The sequence below is a fragment of the Sebastes umbrosus genome, chromosome 18, assembly GCF_015220745.1.
Source record: "Sebastes umbrosus isolate fSebUmb1 chromosome 18, fSebUmb1.pri, whole genome shotgun sequence".
Classification (NCBI taxonomy): Eukaryota; Metazoa; Chordata; class Actinopteri; order Perciformes; family Sebastidae; genus Sebastes; species Sebastes umbrosus.
In genome coordinates, this window is record NC_051286.1 from 25858313 (window position 1) to 25881245 (window position 22933).

General features: G+C 38.5%; 1 long non-coding RNA gene across 1 annotated transcript; it reads right to left on the reverse strand.

The window, feature by feature from the left end:
* Positions 1-22641, reverse strand: LOC119476698. Its single transcript, XR_005204088.1, has 3 exons — positions 22576-22641; positions 8351-8356; positions 1-13 (listed from the first exon to the last, which is right to left on the reverse strand). It is a non-coding gene; the product is annotated as an uncharacterized LOC119476698 (long non-coding RNA).
* Between the last annotated feature and the right edge of the window lie 292 nt (positions 22642-22933).

Consider the following 22933-nt stretch of genomic DNA (forward strand, 5'->3'; position numbering starts at 1 on the left):
CAACTATGCTGACCTCCACAACGCACATCCAGTGCAATTCAGGCATGGACGAGAGGCTGCTACAAGTTTACTGTATGAATGGTGGGAATAGTCAACACTACTCTCCAGGAACAGCATCTATGAATTGCGCAAACGGGTTAGATGAAGTACACGACTTGTCGGAACAAACGAGAAATCGTCATACTGCAAGATGATAACTTGTTCCTATAAATTTTAAAAGGTGCTCCGATCAATCGGCCACCGATTGTTATCGGCCGACAGTCGCTCTAAATAGTTTGATTGGTGGTCTCTAACACACTGATAATATACAAAAACAGTATAGGACTAAAGGATATGTTATATATGACATAAATTAGCTGATTCTGATAAATGATATAATATGCATCCCATCCTTGCCAACCCTTTTGATTTTCCTGCCAGGAGAGAGAGAGAGAGAGAGAGAGAGAGAAATAGACACACACACACTGGTCAAGATGTCTGATGAAAATAATTCCCTCTAAGCCCAATTTGAATTGTATTAAAATAGACTAAAATTTATTTCCCACACCTTCTTTAAAGGAATCTTAATGTTTTTTGAGACTGTGTAGCTGATCTATAACTCGTCAGTGTGTGCCTCTCTTTGTGTGCAGCAAGCGGGAGAGCAGTTTTTTGACCTCAGTGAAAGGCTAAACGCCAACAAATATGGATTGAAGCAGAATGTTTCGTTAGACAAAATATATTGTGAATTTTGGAAATTATTACACTGCAAAAACAGCCCTACGAGAAATAAGCAAAATATTCTTAAATTTGGACAAACTTTCTTGTTTTGATCAAAGAAATCTGTCAATGGGGTAAGCAAATTTTGCTTGGCTAGAATTCTTAAAAATAGACTATAAATCTAGACTCTTTAAGACTGTAATGTGTCTTCAAACTAGAGAAATAGGCCAAAATGTTGCTTATTACAAGCAAAGAAACTGTTATGTAAGAAATGTTTACTTAAAATTAATATTGTGTTTTATTGATTGAGCTGACTTTAAGAATTTATACCTCAACTCTAAGAATAATAATTAGCAAACATTGCTGAAAATAAGACACAATTTCTTCAAAAGCATACTACAAACCAGCAGTTTTGTCTTAAATTAAGCCACCAGAAGCATTCTTATTTTTAGCATTTTTTATTAAAACAATTCAGGACAAAATACATAACATTCCAGCTGCCACTCTCAAAAAGTGCATTTTCCAGCTATTCCAACAGAGTACTGTATAACATTGCCACTGTCAAAAAGTGCGTATGCCAGATATTCTTACAAAGAACTGCGCAACATTGCCACTGTCAAAAAGTGAATATTCCAGTTACTCTAACAGCATAACAATAGCATTACATTCCAGTTGCTACTTGTCATGTTATCACCTGGGCCGTCTAGTAGTTTCCCTATGTTTCCTCTGTTTCCCTGTCCTTTTGTCTCCTGTGTGTTTTACCCTGTCAGTCTGGTCTGTCTGTCTGTAAGGAGGTGTGGCCATCTCCTCCTCCCTCTCCTGGGCGGTGGTTGCTGGAGCAGCTGACACCAATCACTCAATCAAGACACACTCTGCAGTATCTCAACCCTGGTCTTCCTGCCATTCATCGCCAGATCGTTTTCGTCGCCACAGTGGTAGTAACGCATTCAGGCTCTCTTACCTTGCTCGCTAGTTTTGACTTTGTATCTGCTCACTTTGTACCTTTTTGTGCTCATCCAGTTTTTGTCCTTTTTGTCCTAGTGGTATACTTACCTGCCAGCTGCCTCCGCTTCCTGCTGTACCTACCTGCTCACTCTCCAACATCATTGCTTCCCCCCGGATCACAAGTGGACTGGAATCACCATCTGGAGGATCATTGGAACCCTATTCCCCATGCTCCATGCTCCCTTTAAGACTTTTAGTCTTAATCCCAGCCACGTCGGACTCTGAGAACCCCAGTCCTGTCCACCGTTCAAATTTATTATTATTAATAAATTCTTATATTGTTACAACTTTAAACTTGACTAGTGTGTGCTGCTTTTGGGTTCACGTTTTGTTTACCAGAACATAACACTACCTTTAAAAAGTGCATGTAACAATATAAAAAACAACAACATTCCTGCTGCTAGTTTGCATAGTATCCCAGAGGAACAACTTTTAAAACGACACCAACAAACATGTGGCCAACATTTAACTAAACTTTTCTGAAACAACTTCATCAGACAAGAGTCCGAAAGAAAAAGGCAGACGAACCCCAATAAAAAGACTCACTCAATGAATGACTTCCACTCACCAAGGGCTTTTTTGTGGGATGGGGTTGAATCTCATTCATCAATGGAATCTTGGAGAATTTCGGTTTGCAATACAGACAGCAGTGTGGAAATACACCTTGCATCTATCTTTTTTCAATACATTTTAACTTTTGGACTGATGCATCAATATACATTCAAACTGCAAGAAAACATATTAGGAATAGATTCTGAATATTCTTCTTTGGCATAGTAAGAGGAAAAAGTAGTAACATTCCCCCAAACCAAACTGTCCCTTTAAAGCCTTTGGTCCAGGTGACACTATCTGCATCTTTGCCACTGAGTGGGTCCATTGGAGCAGTTGGGGGTTAATTGCCATTCTCCAGGGCACCTTAAACTGTACACAACAGGAAAGAGGAGCCTTCATTCACCTCTCCAACGGATACCTTTCAACTGGGATTACAACTGGCAAACTTCCAGCTACAAGTCGCAACTTCTCTTGACTTTTCAGCTCCTGTAATTCCCCCAGAATTCACCGTGGACCTCATCACTCTGCAGCATGTTTTTTTTTCTGGGAGCCGATCCATCCCTGGCAGCGCTGACAGATGTTTTCAAGGACGCTGGCTGTTGGGGAATGAATCAGCCGAAATCCCCAATCTTAATGGTGCACTCCACTCAATCACAGGTAGATCAAATTGCAATAGAAAAGCCATCATCACCTACTCATCCAGTGGCAGGGTGAGGCTTTTTGCTCAGTGATTCCAGGCGATTGCAGCTTATTATGGCCAGCTCCAATTTAGTTGTACTTATCCTTCAACATTTTTTTTTCCCCTTTCCTTTTTGAGAGAAAAGCCAAATGCTGAATCATGATTGGGAATAATTGGGAAATAGCAAGTGAACATTATTAAACCAGTGACGGAGAACAAATTACTAAAATGCTTCAAGAGAGACACTTTATAATTCAGCCTGTAATTTACAGTGTAATGTAGTTGTATGAATCAGGAATTAATAAAATACTTACATTGTAATTAAAGAGTAAAAAGGGGGGAACAGTTGATATTACAGCCTGTATGACTGGTTAAAAAAACTTTAATTATAATTAAAATTATAACACTTTATAATAACCATCATTTATAAATAGTAAATTGAGCGCTAATTAAAGTTTTTAGTTAAAACATTATTTTAATGTTAAACAAAGAAATTAGTAATAATGCAATAATTTGTTATTTTAACAGTTTATTGTTGCACACATTATAACATTTTATATACTATATATATATATATATATATATAAGTATTTGTTAATGATTAAGATATTATTTGTAAACCTTAAAGAAATTGTTAAATGTATAGATGTAAAACATCTATAAATATTACATATATAGATATTTGTGACACTTTGTTAATGGTTAATAATTGGTTTGTAAACCATCTATAAACATTATTTGGATGGCTATTAAAAAGTTGCAACTGATAATTATAATACATTGTTATATGGTTAATAAATACTTTGTAAAGCATCTATAAACATTATTTAGATAGATAGTTAATACTTTGTCAATGGTTAATAATTGGTTTCTGGTCCATCTATCTATGTAATGCTTATATATGTTTTATAAATAATTTCTTAAAGGTTTACAAATAATTTGGTAATAATTACAAATATTTAATATAGTATATATGTTATAATGTTTGTGTAACAATAAAATAGTAATAAATAGTTAACTAATGTATTCAGAATGTAATTGTTAGCGTTTCTTATCAGCTACAACACAATATATCTTTTATAAACAAATTTTTTCATTTTACAAAAAACTAATGATAAAATAACTGAGATTTTAGCATTACTAATAATCAGTAAACATGATTAATTATTTGATTAATTATTTTTGTTTAAAAAAAATACAAAATTATTTATTATTTTGTTTTTAGGTTTACTTATGCAACAAAACTACTTGTCTAGGTTTAGAAAAAGATCATGGTTTTGATAAAGTATGTGGGTTACGTAACTGCCGTTAAGTAGGCTACGTGACAAAACTGCAGTAAATAAGTCAACGTTTACTTGGTTTCACACGGGGACACGAACAGCGGTCTCCATTTTTGCACTGACTAACTGGTAACAGCCTGCAATTTACAGTGTAATTTAGTTGTATCAGGTACTAATAAAATACTTGCTGGTTCCCACTGGTAGGCTACCGTGTAACAAAAAAGGTTTAACATTGTGAACAGATTTTTTGTGTTCTTTAACCCTCTGAGACCCACAGTAAACCAGTTTTTGTCATTTTTTAGGGGGGTACAGGGGGTTTTTAGGGGGAGATAGCAGGTTAGCAGTAGATGTCACATACAAGTGGTGTACATCATCTGAAAGCTGGGAACCTGAAGATGCAGCTCAGCACTGTGTGTCAAGTTGTTCTAAAAAATGAATCAGAAATAAAAAATAATTAATAAATAAGTTAAACATGAAAGTTTATGTAAGGGCTTGCTCCCCTTCCAGTGAGCTTCCAATGCTGACTTATGTCTCACATGTTTGCAGCAATTTTTGGGTTGATACCATTTGTTACACAGATTTGGTGCTAAATTTAACCATTTTAACCATAGAAAAAGAAATGCTGTGATTTGGGATCAAAAACTTTTGACATTCGGATATTTCTGCAAGAATTGCTTTTTTCGGCAATTTGATGGCGAGTACTTCTGTTGTGTAAACTGCTCAGAAACCCCCTTATTGTCAATCTACCGAGGAAAGCCATCCATCCTCTGAATGCTCTAAGTCTTTAGTTTGTGGCTGTGAAGTTTCATGAGGCTTTGAATATCCTAGAGGTCACCACAGGTCATTTTATACAGTGAGGTCAAATAAAAAAGAAATGGTCTCACTACAATGGAATAGATGCTATGGGGACATCATCACACATGAATACAGTTGGGGTCATTGGATCCACAAGAGAGTCAGCTTTACAGTTATACCCAAATGTATGAAATTCCAAGACTGTTTAGGGACCCCAGTATGCAGAAATATTCAAACACACCATTTTAGAATAGGAGAAAATAACACAATTATACTGCATTAAAAAAACTGAATATGATTATCATGAAGTGGGCATGTCTGTAATGGGGAGACTCGTGGGTACCCATAGAACCCATTTTCATTCACATATCTTGAGGTCAGAGGTCAAGGGACCCCTTTGACAGTTTTTCCCTCACCAAAATGTATCCTAACATTGGAGTGTTATTTAGCCTCCTCCCCGACAAGCTAGTATGACGCGGTTGGTACCGATGGATTCCTTGGGTGGGAAACTGAACCTGCTGCAGCCTCTGAGAGACAGTAAAGACGGCGGGTCTCAGAGGGTTAACGCCACGCTGTTACCATGAAATAGTCACGGTTATATTTAAGCAACAAAACTTAGTTAGGTTTAGGAAAGACATCATGATTTGGTCTTAAGATAAGTATGTAAACTAAAATACATACATGAACAACGTTACGTCAGTACGGAAAACACGTCACAAACGTCACTACAAAATAACTCAACAACACTTTGGGACACGAGCACTGGTGACAAACACCGGTCTCCTTGTTGAAAGTCCTGTGTTTGTTGGACCAATCCACCTTACCTCCCACCTTTAATGACTTAAAAATTGCTGCGTCATAAATACGTTGTATGGTAAGAGAAGAGCATGTATGTTATGGTGGTGCAGTCACTTAGAGGGTAAATGGGAGAGGAAGACAGTGAATAGAAGGGGGGGGGACATTTGATGGAGATGGAGTCCTTTGAGTGTCATTTGACTGAGCCAATATTGGCCAAGCTGCCTATTCCGATCAGCTTGTGCCCCAGTGTATTGGAGGTCTCTGGTAATCTCTCCTACTCACACTCGTAGACACTCGGTCATGCTATCCGCCTTTGTTATTGTCATCGTCAGCGGCGGCGTGTCAGATATCTGAGCTTATTGACTCCTACAGTGTTCCCCTGCCGCTGTCCTGCCCCTGAGCCCCGCGAGGGGAAGCGGTGAGGATACAGTAATCGATTGGTTTGCGACTCGAACGCGATGCCGAGCTTTCCTGCTGTCCACAGGGACCGCGTGTGTGTGTGTGTGTGCGCGTGTGTGTGTGTTTGCGTGTGTGTGTGTGTGTGTGTGTGTGTGTCTTCCTGAGAAAGTGTGTCCCACTGTGTTGGTTTGCATCTCCCAAAATGTCCCGGAAAGAAGCCTGACTGGAATTTCCAATATAACTCCCAAAGTTTTTCAAGTAAATTATTAGTGTTTTTCATTATGATAAACTGAATTTGAAAGGCCAAACTACAGATCATTTGTCATTTGATCATTTAGATCATTTGACAGGAATGGCTCAGTTTATCTAAACTACACTTTGGAAATCATGATATAGAGTCTTAAAGTCATATGGCACCAGACTAAAAAAAAGGGGACAGCCCATTGCTCCGAAAATACACACTCTCTGTGCGACAAAACAGAAGCACGTGGCTAATTATTATGCAGAATGACATCATCAAGTGGAGCAACAGCCTTGCCATGCCAAGCAACACACCTCCACCTAACAAAAAAAAGCCTCCAAGCCTGGTGGAAAGCAAATAACATGATACATTTCACACTTACTCCGTGCACATTAACCCCACTTTGGCAAAACCCAGATCTGAGAATTAACAACCAACCAATACGGGGCAAAAAAATGGAAAGACAAGGGGCATCATCTCTTTACAAATAACTCACTATCATCCTTTCAACAGTTAAACGACAAATTCAACATAGGCAAAGAACACATATCTACAATGCATCCAAATGAGGAACTCTATCAAAGCAAAAATGGAAATAATCAATAACCCCCTCAGACCATCCCCATTAATAAAAAACATCGTAACCATAGTGAATACCCTGAAACAACTCTCCAAATTTTCCAAAATCTCGTTTACATCAGACTCCACAATATCCCTACCAATAGAAAAATGGATAAAGGACCTCAATATCAACACGGATAACAACTTTTGGACACAAATATGTCAATCCACCTTGAAATGACCAGAAATATCAATTTACAACTGATCCAATGCAAGATAAAACACCGCACACATCTCACAGGCCATAACTTGCACGCAATGGGATTCACTAACTCACAGTACAATTATCTACATGCCCTCTGGTCCTACCCCCCCGGCTCAAAACTTCTGGAAACACATAACAGCTAAACTCTCCGAATGTTTCTCATGTAACATTCCACTATCGCCATCCATCTGCGTTCTTGGCGACCTGTCAGGATTAATAACACCAAGCAACACGTCTTTTCTTGTTTCTCTAGCTATCGCCAAGAAAACTATTCCCCTGAATTGGAAATCCAGACACCTCCTCCCTATAAAACAATGGTTGAACCTCCTCTCAGAACATAAATCACTAGAGCAAGTCTCTGCCTAACAAAATAATCAACCTGGAATTCAATAAACATTTCTCATATCTTATCCTGCCCTCTTAATTTGCCGGTGAGCTAAATGCCACCCCGTCACTACTATCATCTTCATATTACAACCCCACCCCTTTCATAGGACCCATTTTTACATAGTTAAAGGGACTCTATGTAAGAATCAGAAATTGCTTGTTAACAGCGACACCTTGTGGCCGTTAAGTCAACCAAAGTCAGCGTCCTGTTGCTCGCGCTTGTGCTCGCTCTACATAGACATGAACGAGCATCGCTCAAAACAGTGAGGCCACACACGTCAGCTAAAACCATAATATCACTCTATATTTCAGCTGCTTGGCAGTAATGTTAGCTGACCAGACGAAGGTCTCTCCATGAATCAATGCTGATCCTGTGTTTTCCTGCTTCAGACTCCCGACGGTCAGAAGGAACAGGGGAGACATCGGAGTTTTGTTCGGAGACGATGTTTCTCTCTGCGGAGCCCCGTCACTTCACAAGACACGGGAAACCTCTGTTGGTCTGGAGGAGCTGCAGCAGTTATTTCTGCACAAACGTCCACTGTACATTCACTAGATATTCTCAGAGAGTGTGGAGTGAGCGCGCATGCACGTGAGAGGTGGAGCAGGTGAGAACGAGCACGGTGTGTGAGTGAAGGCAGGCAGAGGAGCAGAGTACATACAGCAGAGACTCCAGTCCTGGAGACCAAAGCTACAGTCTCCTCTGTGTCTTCTGACCACGGTCGGGGGGGCTGGAGCAGGAAGAGTTAACACTGTTTAACAGACGGGCTTCACTAGATAGAACTTTGCGGTTTTGGTGCTTCTGTGTAGTTTGTGTTGCGACAGCGTAGCCACACGCGATCGTGCACCGGACACCGACTCGCAACGATTTATAAGAGTGTAAGAAGTTACAAACAGTCCCTTTAAACAAAAGGGGACCTTATTTCTTATGTCTCTGTTCTATGTTTGTCAGCTTGTTGTTTTCTGTCATTGTTGATATTTGTCTGGTTACATAAATGTGTCCATGTCCACTCTTGAAAGGTTTATTTTGTCGTTGTTGTTGTCTCTTTATTGGTTTATATGTCATTAAGGTGGCCAGCCTATTCACCCTACTTTTTTCGTTTTGTTTTTTATTATTATTATTATTAAAGTAATATGGTTTGACTAAGATTATGATTATTATTAGTATTATCACTTTTTTTTACCTTCATTGGCTATTAATTTAAGAAACAATAAAAACAAAGTACATGGAGTCCTCTGAAGAGGGGGGATGGTGGTAAGCCTAATGCAAGCAGTTATCAAAGTCATCCTCCTGACGCTGGTTTCTCAGTGGTTGCACAGTAAATGGCAACATATAGTAATGTAAATAAAGAGACAAATAATGGAATCAATATAACGCTAGCCTGTGATGAAAAAATAAATATGCTAGCTGCTAGTGTATGTTCCATAGCAACCGCCTCAGTATGTGCCAAAAGGAGGGCCTATTATTATTTATTGATAAAAAACTATTTACATTGGAATGTGTCTATAACTTTTATATTGTCATATTTGATGACCGCTTTACAAAGAATATAGCTCACTTCAGACTGTGATATGTTGTGATTTTATCACTGCTTATGGGGTGCATATATACATATACAGTATATATATCAATCGATTAAGATATTTAATCACAAGTAATCTCATGATTGTCCATAGTTAATCGCGATTAATCGCAAATGATTTCTTTATTTGATAATTTTTTTATCTGTTCCAAATGCACCTCATAGGCAGATTTGTCAATTATTTAATACTCTTATCAACATGGAGTGGGCAAATATTCTGCTTTATGCAAATGTATATATACTGTATATATATTTATTATTGGAGATCAAATAACAACACAAAACAATGACAGATATTGTCCAGAAACCCTCACAGGTACTGCATTTAGCATAAAAATATGCTCAAATCATAACATGGCAAACTGCAGCCCAACAGGCAACAACAGCTGTCAGTGTGTCAGTGTGCTGACTTGACTATGACTTGCCCCAAACTGCATGTGATTATCATAAAGTGGGCATGTCTGTAAAGGGGAGACTCGTGGGTACCCATAGAACCCATTTACATTCACTGATCTGGAGGTCAGAGGTCAAGGGACCCCTTTGAAAATGGCCATGCCAGTTTTTCCTCGCCAAAATTTAGTGTGCAAATTAGTTTCTATGTCTCATTCATTATCTCAATACGCTCATATGTCCATCATGCAAATGTGTCAATTCGGCTGCCGGAGGGGAGGACCAGCGTTCATCGGCGCTACTCCGTATGACTACAGGGGGCTTTTGTCATGAAAATAAACACCAAAAACCCGCCTTTTTGGTTTTCTAAATGTTATTCGATCAATATGACGATACAGGAATGTGCAGAATAGTCAGGGCAGGAGGAAACATATCATACACAATGACGCAATAATTCAAGTTTTGGAACCATGTACTGGTTTTCACACACTGTGACCTATAAAGAATTATGCGTATTGGACATATCATTTTATATAGTCTGCTTTTTCACTGTTTTCCTATCAATTTGCACACAGTTGCAGTTTAAAGGAAAACACCTTTCCTGACTTTAGGCACAACGCCCAGAGCATGAACTTCCTGTTTCACCAACATGACTATTAATCTGTCAACAGGTCACCAGCGGGGCAGATAAAGTGTTTAACTAAGATATTAGCAAATCCTTTTGTGGATAGAATAGCACCCAAGAGACAAGAGACAAGGGTAGGCAACAGTTAGGAGGAGTGTTCTCAACTATGTTTACTCATTCTGTAATACTATAGACATATACTGTAGACATTGTGTTTTCACTGGTACTCCAGTTACTCTGCAGATTGACTCGGCCTCTGTTACTCGTAATAAAGGTCTATTTTAAAAGACTTGATCTCTGGACGGTTGATTTCTACCACAACCAGCCCATTAGCTTGTGCTAATAGAGTTCCTACTCTGAAATAGGAGATAAAGAAGTCCACCAAAATGGCCGTTTAAGAACTGCAATTGTTCCTAGTTCTTGCGGTGTGGTCACACAATATATTTTTTAGGTCATCGATTCAAATATTTAATATTTCATTAGGTTTTTCTAGTTTTATATGACGTCAGTATCTTCACTCAAGCTTTAAAACTGAGCCTGCTTAACTCTGACTTTAACTGCTGCATTAACCTTGACAGCCCTATATACATATATATCTTTGATTTTACATGCTATGTATTTACTTTAATGAAAGAGATCTTTCTCTGCAAGAATATATATATGTTTTTTAATTTATTTTATTTTTTTTTCACTTTTTTAAAGTCGTTGAGAACACTGCAAGGGTGGATCAGTGACTGAAAGGGGGAAATAGAAGAATGAAATATTAACCAGCTTTAGCTAACAGGAAAACATCCGTCTGGCAAAACATACCCCTGTGAGCCGTTTTGACAGTCAGGAAGCAGACGTTTGTTGGCTTCAGCTCAACTGAAATGCGCCTACGTCGGACAGCATTTCAAAGGCTTGTGCAAAAAATTAATTTGACAGTTGAGACGGATATATGAGCTAATCAGAACATTTAATCAACAATTCATTAACCTCTCAGGGCTGCTTTTCCCTTTAAACTCAGCGTTAGGAAAGCATGTTTCCACACTGTTTGACAATATATTCTATAATCCTGCCTGTTCCATAAGGAGCTCTATGACGCTCATCCTGTGTTAAAATATTAAAATCTAAGATGCCGTGTTTTTTAGTGCATCATCAGATCAAATAGAATTATTCCGGTGGTCTGGTTCATTATTCAATATTCACATTTCCCCCAAACTTGGCCTGATATAACAGCTGCTTTATTAACTACGATGTCCACTAAAATCTCAAATAAAGTTGTTTGGAACTTGAAAATGGGTTGGCAGACATCACCCTGGCCACAACACCCTCACAGTACTTTCCACTGCAATGTTTCACACTCCTGTTTGTTAATTATTGGGCCTCCCTTACAATATTTTTTATCTTTTGCTCTTTATGGATGTTTTTGGACTGCAAGAATTTTTTCATAGCTCTAAGAACCCCCCTTTTTATTGTGTCCGCAACACAAGAACTAGGAAGTTCATAGCAGTTCTTAGAACGCCCCTTTGATGGACTTTTTTAGCTCCTATTTCAGAGTTGGTACTCTATTAGTACAAGAGGAACCCTGAGTGATAGGGGTGTAACGATACGTTTTTACAACGATACAATACATATCACTTTCCATTTTTCCAATACGATTCAAGGACGAAATCTGGTTCATCTAGATCGATACGATACGATACGATTCAATGACTTGAAATTGATACAGTAACTTTTTTTGGGACAAAAATTCAGTCAGTGTATCTGTGAAATAAATAGCTGATACTGGACAGAGCAGGTCAGGATTCCTCAAAGTTTTTGAGTTCCTCAAAGTCTTGTAAGGGAATCAGGGATAAATTAATTATGGATATAAACACAACGATTAATTGCAAATACATACAACTTTTATTAGAAAATAATAAAAGGTGTAACTGCAGGACCCGCTGCTTCAGTTCTCAAGATACAAGGCAGTGCAATATTTAACACAAAATATAATAAACCAACTTCTATTCAAGTTAAAGGGACTCTATGTAAGAATCAGAAATGGGCATTGCCCACGCCATTTAACAATGTGGTTGTGGTAGAAATCAACTGTCCAGAGATCAAGACTTTAAAATGGTCCAGGGAAGGTAACAGAAGTAACAGAGGCCGAGTCAATCTGCAGAGTAACTGGAGTACAAGTGAAAACACAATGTCTACAGTATATGTCTATAGTATTACAGAATGAGTAAACATAGATGAGAACACTCCTCCTAACCGTTGCCTACCCTTGTCTCTTGTCCCTTGGGTGCTATTTTATCCACTAAAGGATTTGCTAATATCTTCGTTACAACTCTTTATCTGCCCCGCTGATGACCTGTTGACAGATTAATAGTCATGTTGGTGAAACAGGAAGTTCATGTTCTGGGCGTTGTGCCTAAAGTCAGGAAAGGTGTTTTCCTTTAAACTGCAACTGTGTGTGGAAATTGATAGAAAAACAGTGAAAAAGCAGACTATATAAAAATGATATGTCCAATATGCATAATTCATTATAGGTCACAGTGTGTGAAAACCAGTATATGGTTCCAAAACTTGAATTATTGCGTCATTGTGTATGATATGTTTCCTCCTGCCCTGACTATTCTGCACATTCGTGTATCGTCATTTTGATCGAATAACATTTAGAAAAACAAAAAGGTGTGTTTTTGGTGTGTTTCTTATTGACAAAAGCCCCCTGTAGTCGTCAGGAGTAGCGCCGATGAACGCTGGTCCTCCCCTCCGGCAGCAGAATTGACACATTTGCATAATGGATGTATGAGCGCATTGAGACAATGAATGGAACATAGATACTAATTTGCATGCCAATATTCAAACACATGCACTTGTAATCACTTATAATCACACTGAGGTATGCAGTTCCACAGTGTTCATCATATCATATGAGTAAAATATCAGAAGTGAAAGCCAAAATAATCACAATTTTTGTTTAGCTATTAAAGTTGTGTCCCGTGTGTGCACTCTATACGCAATAAATAAATACAAATACTAGAGCTGTCAAAGTTAATGCAATTATAACACGTTAACGCAAATTTGTTTTAACGGCACTAATTTCTTTAATGCATTATGCAATCGATCTTTCGGAGGTTCTTGCAGGCTCAGTTTTTAAGCTAGAGTGAAGATACTGGCATCATAATGAACTAGAAAATCTGAGGAATCCATTGGTACCAACCATGTCATACTACATTCAATCAATACATTAAATAACGCTCCAAACTTACGCTAAATATTAGCGGGGAAAAACTGTCATGGCCATTTTCAAAGGGGTCCCCTTGACCTGAAAATGGGTTCTATGGGTACCCACGAGTCTCCCCTTTACGGACATGCCCACTTTATGATAATCACATGCAGTTTTGGGGGCATGTCATAGTCAAGTCAGCACACTGACACACTGACAGCTGTTGTTGCCTGTTGGGCTGCAGTTTGCCCTGTTATGATTTCAGCATATGTTTTATGCTAAATGCAGTACCTGTGAGGGTTTCTGGACAATATCTGTCATTGTTTTGTGTTGTTAATTGATTTACAATAATAAATATATACATACATTTGCATAAAGCAGCATAATTGTCCACTCCCATGTTGATAAGAGTATTAAATACTTGACAAATCTCCCTTTAAGGCACAAATTGAACAGATACAAAATGTGTGATTAATTTGCAATTAATCAATATTAATCCAAACAATCATGCGATTAATTGCGATTAAATATTTTAATCAACTCACAGAAACATTGCGTGCAGATCACCTCTCTCTGTAATTGTCTCAGTCTTCTGTCTAAAAGTCTAAATGTAGCGAAAAAAAATAGATGTAACAATTTCAAAATTCACAAGATCCTTCTTCAATCCATATTATTTGGCATTTAGCCTTTCAAAAACAACATTTTGTTCCACATGCTACGGTACTTTTGCTTTGCCATGACTATTACTGTGTCGGGTGGAAGCTTGAAAATTGTTTTCTAAAAATAGATAGCATAAGAAAATAGCACATTTTACACCGCAAAGAGTATGTCATTTTGATGTAGATTCTAACTGTTACAAAAGCAGTGTATGGTGTGTGGGGGCTAATGAATGATCAAACACAGTCTCATGACAGTGACTTATGGTTTCACGCGGGACACGAACACCGGTCTCCTGAGCGAAATTCCTACGTTTTTTGACCGACCCATCCACCCTGACCAACCTCTTCCCTATGTGGCACTCTTAATACTTCCCATCTCACAATTACGCTGATTACATAAGAATTGATTTCAATTGGCCACTTTCCTCATTTGTTTTTTAATGTTCAAAAAAATAATATTGCTGATATTAAAAAGCACATAGGTTAGTTGTCTGTTTCAAGGTTTTATTTGCTTTATTTTAACTACCTATGTCAAGGAGATTGGCAAAGTTTTACAATATTGAAAGGTGACGGGAAAGAATAACACACTGCATAATAATACACTACTTACAAATTAGGCTGATAACCATTATTGTAATTCCCTTTACAAAAAGTCACTAGTGCCAAGGTCTGTTCTTTCAGTATGCTCAGGAATCCTCCCGTGCTTATCTTGTCCGTTCTCTCAGTAGCTAGTAGCACTAACGGATTCAGTGTATGCGTCTGTACATCTGGCCAGCACAATGCCAACAACCTTGACATCATCAGAGACCCTACTGGAACTGCCTCCATCAGCACAAAACCACAGACGACCATGAAGCATGAGTATTCATTACGGATGAGTCAACACTGGAGTTGCGTGCGTGATAGGTGGAGCACTGACTGATTCTGACAAACGTCATCATTTACGCAAGATTTTGCCAATATCTATTTATATATATACACTGTATATATATAGATCTTTTCCAATTTCATTGCCAAAAAACCACAGGGGCTTGCACAGGTGCACTTATCCCTCAAGTTGCTGAACATTCAGACAAATTTTAAGTAAACCACACCGAAAATGATGAGATGAAACACTAGACAGGGACTCTAGGAAGGCACCAGTGTCTCTTGGTAATCACGTACTCCGCACATTGCTTCATTTTTTTTTTCTTCAGCTGTGTTCGGGGCCTTTAATTGACCCCTTTTTTTCTTTCCCCACATTCAACTCCGGCGCCGGGGTCTCAGAGTGTGTCTGAAATTATAATGGATTAAAGCCAAATAATATCGGGCAATACTATGATATCAAAAAAGGCCTGCCACAAAGGGATTCCCAAAACTGGACACATCTGGTGCCGTATAGCCCAAACACAGTCCCCTGCAGCTGAATAAAACACAAGAAACTGCGCAGAAATGGAGAAAAACAGCTCCATATACAGTCTTCTGCACCTTGACACACACAGAACATTAAAATGCAACCCATTTCCTCCGGCTACACACTGCACAAGATGAAATATTCCGCTTTATCTCTGAACCAAAGAAACAGTTGTTCCCGTCTTTTTCCATCCAGGCTCAAATAAACTGCATATTTCCAATAGAACACTTTGAGTTTGTCAATATCATTTGCAAAAATGTGCTGTGAATCGACAGCAGGTGTTCAACCAAAAACATTTTTTGGATGTCTTGGGATATTTTAGAATCCTCCATTGTACCGGCATTCTGTATTTCCTCAGAGGAAACTACAAGAAGCAAAAAGGCTGACGTGGCAGGATGTTTTATTTATGCCAGAACAGGTGGTGCGTGATGCAACCCAACAAACGGCCCCCGGCAAAATCGAGGCAGGAAAAAGAGCCTCTTTATGCTACATTACGACTTAAGTCCAATAGTGATCATCAAATATGTCTCTGAACACTATTTGGCTGGTGTAAAATTATCATTTGTAGGATACAGAGGGAGAAATAAAGGCAGGATAATATCTCCAGCGGACATTAACTTTAACTGCTTAATGGCTGGAACATTGCAGGTCTGCTAAATCATTATAAAAACAACTATTCGTTGTTATAGTTGACAATTATGTTGATAAATGGTGGAAAGAAAGGTAGCATGATAATCACAAGGAAAATGATTATGGGTGTTTCTGCAACTGCAGTCACTTTTGAATCTCCCAAATTAAAAACAAGCTCTATGAATTTCAACCTTCAGAGTATGAAATACATATAAACAGAAACACACAATTACATATAGTGGCCAAGATTTTTATCTGTAGCATGTTTATTTTTTATGGTTTTAACCACTTGTTTTTACTAAATGTCCTCATTTTATACATTTTACTTTTTTAATTTCTATAATATTGTAAGACATTTAAATTCATTTTCCTTTAAGGTTTGTGCATCATTGTTAATATTGATATAATTTTTTTTTTTTTTTAAATAAGGGATTTCATCTCTACACCATGAAAAATGTAGACAGTAACCACAATACTTTTACTATGTGTTACGCCCCAGTCTAGGGGTGTGGAAGCGCAACATAAATGCAAGGTGAAACGGTGAATGAATTGCAACAAGTAATATTTATTGTTGCACACAATGATAAAACAATCTATTTACCAGTACAAAACACAGGAAGCTCAGGGTGAATCAAAGGCCAAAATGACAAGCGAAACAACTTCTCGAACAAGTTCTATCTTAACCCTATAACAAAAGAAACAAACAAAAATACATGGGCTAAACTCCCTAACTTAAAAACAGGAGAAAACAAATTAAATCAGCTGGTGGTTCACCCCTACTGCTTCAAGATTAAAGTCTGATATATTTACAAAGAAAATGTGTACAACTTGTGTTAGACCCCGAGGTCAATACAACAAGAGATTATAGTCCGATATATTTACAAAGATGCTACCTAAACTAAAGCTACAAATGTTTGCACAAAACACACACAGGAAAAAAGCTATGGCTAGCATGAGAGCTAAAGCACACAAAACAACTCTACACGTGGTCACTACTCTAATACTTCCTACACACAGTGTAGCTACAAATGCAGATGAAAAGATTGGTTTTACGAGGAGGATCGAAACAAACACCTGACAGCCATCGACCTCTTATCAGCTGTGTTTTCCAAGAAGCTAAATAGGCCAACCCTCCTTCCTAAGCCAATCCGCAGTGGCGACATCATCGAAGGCCAGCCAATGGAAACTGTACCTATTAACACAAATCCTGTGAAAAACGAGAGTTCTCACTCCATTAATTTAGCCACACCATTACCTGTACACAATTTATCAACAACATAAATACACATAAATACGGCTGGTGGCCGTTACATATGGCATTTGTTCAGTGTCATGGTCAGGACTCAGAAGTGTAGGACAGGCACAAACAAAAAAACAAAACAAAATAAAACATAATTTAAATATGGTGTAAAGTAATATCTATATGAAACAGTTCCATTTGATATAATGTCATATTGTTATTGAGTTAGCTCATTTTACGTATTCAACATTGAGACCACAGTTTGAAGAAAAATGGCGTTTGGACCCATAAAGTGCTTCATACATTTTATTAAATCACATTATTTAGAAATATTTTTTTTTCTGTCAAGATGGGTAATACCACTGTGTATATATTTATCAAGCATTGCACTGCAGATTTGAACAAAAATCCCAAATTTCATTGCTGGGCCTTAAATGCCCGTAGTTGCAGAAACACCTGTATATGTCAAAACTCATGCGTCTTTTTAGTAGTTTGACATTTTAGGAAATTGTCTTATTTTTATTTATTCCTGAGAGTTAAATGAGAAGATCAATATCACTCTCATATCTGTTCAGTTAACATGGAGCTGTTACCAGCAGCTGGTTAGCCTAGCTTAGCTTTCTGGGGGTCTCCACCGGTTGCTGGGAAACCTCAAAGTCACGACAAGATCTCAGGAAATTACTACACTTGGCCGAGAAATAGTCAAACCAGTGGGCAACCTCTCGGTCTGAAAAAGTGAAACCAGTGCTGAAGTGCAGCACTGGTTCCAGCAGGGGGCGACTCCTCTGGTTGCTAAAAATAAGTCTGATTGTATAGAACTCTATGACAAAATGAGCCTACTTCTCACTTTATTTATTACAGTAAACATTGTAACATGAGTTTATGGTCTCAATCTCTAGTTTCAAGTCTTCTTCAATAGACCATAAAGCAGGGGATGCTTTAGGGCGTGGCTACCTTGTTGTCCGGCAAAAAAAATGTCTTATTCGGCATTCACTTGTACTTAGCTCCACCCTCTCGTGTTAGATGGCGACGGCCAAAACGCTGAACTCGAGGCTTCAAAACGGCAGTCCACAAACCAATGAGTGAAGTCACGGTGACTACATCCACTTCTTATATACAGTTTACGGCACAAATGTGTTACCTTTGGACAGAGCCAGACTAGCTGTTCCCCCATTGTTTCCAGTTTTCATGCTGAGCTAAGCTAACTGGCCGTAGCTTTATGTTTAGACATGAGAGGGGAAGTGTCAATCTTCTTGGCAAATAAGCATATTTCCTAAATGTCAAACTATTCCTTTAAGTATATAGGTTGACCACATTTTCATACCTCCAAACCGGGATCCTTAAGTGTACATTCATGCAGGTGCACATGTATGGAGTTATGCAGAAAATGTACTCTAGCAGCGTGTGCAGAATGCAGCATTTTGGTTGCAGCATCATAGCCAACAGCCTTGACAATGACACATTGATTGCAGACAAATCATGTTTAATTAATCATGTTTAAATGTTCAGACGTGTGGTGCATCGTTTATATTTTATATTGGGTTAGGTAATAGCTAATGAGTGGGACAGAACATAATTAACGACTATGTAAGTGCTAAAAACTAGCATAATATTGTTATTATTTTTAATTATGGTGATAACCGGGACATTTTAGTGTTTTACAGACGCAGGACGCTGGACACCCAGTGTGAAACCGGGACGTCACCGTAGATATGTAACCCAAACAGGTATTACTAAAGATGGTCAGCTTGGAGAGACAGCCCAATCGATCTTTTTGAAGAGATTAGAGTTCATTGTTCCATCAGTCACTGTTAAGTGTTTAAAAAGTGCTATTAGTGCTAGAAGTCAGTGAACAAATGATTAATGTATTATTAAAACTGAATACCATACTCTAAAATGGCAGCAATTCACTTCAATGGAAATTGAAAAGTTTTACAAATATACTATATATTCTTTTGGAAGTGTCCCCAAGACATCTCTTTTACACTGATGGTCTATAGGGTAAATACTTTTTGGGCTTTGTGGATTTTTGTTACAGTACTGCATGTGGCTGCAGGGACAAATATACATATCAGTGATATGTCCCTGAACCCGAATAAGTTATTTGGGAAAACACAAATAATGCATTTGAAACAGATATTTCTTCAACCCAAAGCGGCTCGTTATGATTCAAGAAAAAAAAACATGATCGACTGGTCTGGTTTCTTCAAATCGATTCATATCATTGTGGACGGCCACAAGATATAAATGGCCGTTCGGTTTTATTTACTACTCATTATTGAAAAGTGATGGCTGCGTTCTATCCCTTTATCATTCCCAGGGCGTCAACTTTGTCACCACCATCATTTCCTGTGAGTCGCTTGTGCACAGGTTTGCAATTTCAACTAGAAGGCGTATAAATAGCACAACATTTTAAGGACATTCCAGGTGTCACAATTTAGGCTTTTCACGTTTCATTTAATGTCACACCGTTATCATGAAACGGTTACAGTTACGTATGCAACAAAACTAGTTAGGTTTAAGAAAACCATCAAGGTTGGGCTTAAAATAAGTATGTAAACTAAGTAAAATACGTATGTAAACAACGTAACATAAGTACGTAAAACATGTCAGTAACATCACTTCAAAATAACTCCGCAACACTTGGGGACACGAACACCACGAACATTGGTCTCCTGGTTTAGAGTCCTGTGTTTGTTTGACCCATCCACCATGAGCAGACTTGCTAATTTGTTATTCTGTCACTAGGTTCACGTGGACGCATTTTACATTGCAGTCAGTACAGACTACATGGCGTGAAATGACGCACCAAAAGCAAGAACAGCGTTGTTATTATTGCAAGCAAAATGACTTATAAATTGCTACGTCATTCATGCGCCATTTGTTGATGCCAGGCTGATTTGAATCCTGAGACTCCACCAGTAACAGTGAAAAGTTCTACAGTAACAGGAAATTACAGAATGCTAACATGTTGAATGGCTGTTGCTAAAAGTGCCAGCCATAAATAGCATCAACAATTGGGTTTGATGAGATGAAACCTTTAAGTATTATTACTTTAAAGTAAAACTGAGAAGAACCGGAGAATAGACTCGGTCATACTAATGGACTGGTGCTCTGAATGTATGATGAATTATATTGTTACATCAATCACTAAAATACTGAGAACCCATGATGCACCATCTGTTCACAATAAGCACTGTATACCTGCTGTTTCACAGAAAAAATATCTATTTGTAACATACACACATAATGCACAAAATATAATATCTTTATAGAAAATGTTGATATTGGAGACTAGACATATGATGATTAAACCCTTAATATTTTGGATATACGGTTTTAAGTGCCCTATGTGCAAACCTCTATAGACTACTAAGCTTTATATATTAATAAAGCAAAAAAATATGACGACTGCATTTCTATTTTAATCAGGGCGAGCATAGAGACGTCAAGCTGCTCAGAGAGAGAGAAGTATGGAGGGGAGCCTTGAGGAAATACCCTGTTCAAAACACAATCACAGCTCTGAGACACCAGCACCTACTCTGTTATTGCACCTGATGGTGTGCCAGACAGCCTGGCTAAGCAAAAACTGACTGATGGCATAGCTCTGTGTTGCATGAAAGGAAATGCTCATTATATGAAGGTCAAATTCATTGTGAAGGAGCTGAACTGAAATGGCACTCGACGAATCGAGTAACTTTTAAGAAGTGGGAAAACTATAGATACACTTAAACGTATGTCCAGGTACATTTGTATGTAATGTTACTTTCAGTACATGGAAATTCAGGTATTTTTCAACCTGGGTCTATGGCTTCCAACAATTCAGTAGAGGAGTCTTTTGTTGGTGCTGTGCCAGAGAAGGCCAAAAGGAGAAGAAAGAACCACTTGCTGGTCTGCTGTTCGGAGCCGCTCCTGTTATTGTGGTCCTTAATTTTCTGGTAGTCTTGTTTTAACTTTTTAAGCTTCTTCTCGCTGGTGTGGACAATGTTCAGCTCTCTAAACTTGCCGATTTTTGCATACACCTTGTCATTGTGGGTTGCCGTTTCCAATTCCCGCTGGATTTCGTCTTCAGCATGAACGCTCAATTTGCCCTTGACCTCGTTGTCAGTCCATCTATCAAAGGTTTTTCTTCTGTAACTCCATGTTGTTTTGTCGAAGCAGTGTGCAATGTGAACAAAACAAAGTGGTTTGTGGCTGCAGACTTTTAAAAATGGGGGTTAATGTCCTACTGTCAATTGAGTAGCTTACACGACCAATCAGAAATTTTCAGCGCTGCAAGCCCCATCCCGAAAGTTCTGGTACTTTCAGAAAGTACTATCCCCCGACCAGAGCCTTTTTTGGGGGGTAAAAGGTCCCCAGAAAATGTACCCAGAACTTAATTTAGACCCTGGTCCCTGCGTTCGAAAAGCAGAGAGTTCATCAAAAGGTTCTTAGTTCCGGGGGAAAGTTCCTGCAGTCAAAAGGCAAAGAGTTCATCAAAAGGTTCTTAGTTCCGGGGAAAGTTCCTGCAGTCGAAAGGCAAAGAGTTCATCAAAAGGTTCTTTGTTCCAGGAGAAAGTTCCTGCAGTCAAAACACAAACATTTCATCAAAAGGTTCTTACTTCCGGGGGAAAGTTCCTGCGGTTGAAACGCAAAGAGTTCCTCAAAAGGTTCTTAGTTCCGTGGGAAAGTTCCAGTAGTCAAAACACAAACATTTCATCAAAAGGTTCTTAGTTCCGGGGGAAAGTTCCAGCGGTCGAAACGCAAAGAGTTCCTCAAAAGGTTCTTAGTTCCGGGGGAAAGTTCCAGTAGTCAAAACACAAACATTTCATCAAAAGGTTCTTAGTTCCGGGGGAAAGTTCCTGCGGTCGAAACGCAAAGAGTTCCTCAAAAGGTTCTTAGTTCCGGGGGAAAGTTCCTGCAGTCAAAACACAAACATTTCATCAAAAGGTTCTTAGTTCCGGGGGAAAGTTCCTAAGGTCGAAAGGCAAAGAGTTCATCAGAAGGTCCTTAGTTCCGGGGGAAAGTTCCTGCGATCGAAACGCAAACAGTTCATAAAAAGGTTCTCAGTTCGGGGGAAGGTTCCTGCAGTCAAAACACAAACATTTCATCAAAAGGGCCTTAGTTCTGGGGGAAAGTTCCTGCAGCCGTTCTCCGATTAACATAACCGGTGGCGAACTTGTTTGACCGTGTGTACACAGCCTCCCTATGTTTTGCCTTTCGACAAGAAATGTGGGCTTTTCTTTTGGGCATGCAGATCTGCAAACTGTCAGCTAGTTAGTTTCTGTTCAACACGCAGGCAAGAGGTTGTGTGTCGCAAACTGACGTAAAAACCCAATTGAGTCTCATATTCTCAATGCGCTGTATACATTCAATATTTGCATATCCGACATGTCGTTATAGGAAAATGCTGCATTAAAAATAAGGGCTAATTCAGAATATCCAAACAGAATATGCTGTTTATGTAACTTGTACAAAATTAGAAATATTGTCATATTCAGAGGAGTAGTTGGATATTAGTATACATGTAAACGCAGCCAGTGACAATATCTCCCACTTGCACTTATCACTCACTATCGCCTC